Below are 2510 nucleotides of genomic sequence, written 5' to 3'. Positions count from 1 at the left end.
TTCCAGAAACTGTTATTGACAAGATGTAAGCCTACCCAACCCCTAAGAATGTGAAAGAGATGCAAGCCTATGTAAAGATTTTAGAGTTGGAGGACTTCTATTCCTCACCTGGCAGAGTGCTTCCATCCATTAAATCACATGGTTAAGAAAAGGCTTGTGTGAGAATGGGGATTAAAACAGTAAGCTGTCTTCGGAAAGCCATAAATACTTATGAGGAAAATTAAATCAAATCTCTGGACATTTCCCAAGCAGCCTACTATTTGAGTTAGAAGTGTTGTGTTTGTGATTCTGGAATATAAAGGTCAGTGCTCCTCCAGGAAGATCCTTTCTTAGAGAAGCCAGTGCACCAACTAATAGGCTGAACTCAGAGCAGTTTGGCTGGTGATCACTCATGATCCCTGACCATTAACCCTTTGCACTGACAACTGGGCTATTCTAAGGGGATTAACCCTATGGTTTATATGATGGGGAGCCAAGAGGTGACTGTGTCCTTAGGGGTCATGATGTGTGGAGGGAAATTTGGGTTCACCCGCAGGAGCCTGAGACAGTCTTCCCTGTCTTCCATGCCCTGGCTTATAATGCTCTGGTATTCCATGGCAATCAAGAAGCTGATGCCCGGGGCGCCTGGGTGGCTCAGTGGGTTAAAGCCTCTGCCTTCCGCTCAGGTCATGATCTCAGGGTCCTGGGATCGAGCCCCACATCGGGTTCTCTGCTCCGCAGGGAGCCTGCTTCCTTTCCTCTCTCTCTGCCTGCCTCTCTGCCTAGTTGTGATTTCTCTCTGTCAAATAAAATATTTAAAAAAAAAAAAAAAAGAGAAGCTGATGCCCTAGCCCAGGTATAAGCCCTACCAACTGACCCTTCTGTAAATATAGCTGACTGGGTGCATAGGAAGAGTGGCCATGATTGCACCTGAGTTGTTTAGAATATGCTGGTACTGCATTAACCAAGTCACTGTAATTCAAAAGCAACCCAGTGTCCTTGGCAATATGCCATCCCACCTGGGTACAAAGGTGGCCTAACTGGTAAGGGATTGGCAAATTGATTATATTATTCCCCTCCAACTGAGTGAGGGTTCTACATATGCTTTGGTTTGTGTAAACACCACATCTACACTCACTCAAATTTTCCTGTCACCATACAAATCAGGCTGCCACAATTAAGGGTTTAGAGAAGCTGAGTACCATGTATAGATATCCTAATCAACTAGACAGGGATCAGGGGTCACATATCAAAGGTATGATGTGCAACACGGGGCAAAAGAACATGCCACTGAACAGAAGTTCCATCTCTCCTACAACCTGCACATAACAGGGTTGGTAGGAAGGAAAAATGAAATAATAAAGCAGCAGAATAAATTACTAATGAGTAAAACCATCTCAGGTGGGTGGACTAAAGTACTGTCCCTGTGGGAGGCCACAATAAGGCTTGAGGCGAGAACCAAACCAGGCCCTGACTTGTGTCTCCTCTATTGCCTCTATTGATCTCTGGCTGATCAAAGACAGAAGATAATGGAGTTGAGTTGCACTGAGAAAGGGTCTGTGTTATGTGTTGTGTGCTTGCCTACATGACTTCCCACATGCAGTTAGCTTTGAACACAATTCGGACGGGTTGTAAATCCTTAAGTGGTCCTTGCTGTCCCAGCACAAACTTGTAAATTACTCTCGGGACTGTTGTTACTTCTTGAATCAATATTGAAACAAAGTCTTAGCTCCAGCCTTTTGGTGTCCTGAAGTCTGTGTATAATCATTTATGAGATTGATTATGGGAACTGGTTATGGGTACTTGTGGTTGTTTAACTAGACACGGATGTATTGCTTCTCTTATTGTAGAACTACTATATATATGGCCATAATGCCCCTAATAAACTTGCCACTGTTGGACATCCTCCTCAGTGTCCCTCCTGCCCCCATCTCTTTGCCTCTGTACTTCTTCTTTTCACCATCCTCTTACCCTCACGTTCCTGGTCAATTTGTCGCGCTGGCTGTGGCATGTCCCACGCTTTAATACATTTGTTTTTTTGTGTGTGTGTGTTTTTAATATTTTATTTATTTGACAGAGAGAAATCACAAGCAGGCAGAGAGGCAGGCAGAGAGAGAGGAGGAAGCAGGCACCCCGCGGAGCAGAGAGCCCGACGCGGGGCTCGATCCCAGGACCCTGAGATCATGACCTGAGCCGAAGGCAGAGGCTTTAACCCACTGAGCCACCCAGGCGCCCTGCTTTAATACATTTGAATGATGAACAGGTAAGACCTGTTGCCCCATATGCCAGACTGAGAACACCTGCTGAGACACCCAGTGTCATAAGGTATGGAAGTCCAGGGGAAATGCCATTGCCCTGATTCTCACCATGGATCAATGTGCTATGCTGTTGAGAACACCAAGCCCCATCAAACCTGGAAAAGGTATCATCTACTGGAATTTACAATGGGATGTCCCACCAGGATGGGTGAGTTACTTCACACTCCTGGGTAAGAAGGAACTGTTCCATCTCCACTGAAATTCCATTGTCCC

This window comes from Meles meles, chromosome 6 (genome assembly GCF_922984935.1).
Source record: "Meles meles chromosome 6, mMelMel3.1 paternal haplotype, whole genome shotgun sequence".
NCBI classification, from domain to species: Eukaryota; Metazoa; Chordata; class Mammalia; order Carnivora; family Mustelidae; genus Meles; species Meles meles.
This window is presented reverse-complemented; position numbering follows the sequence as displayed.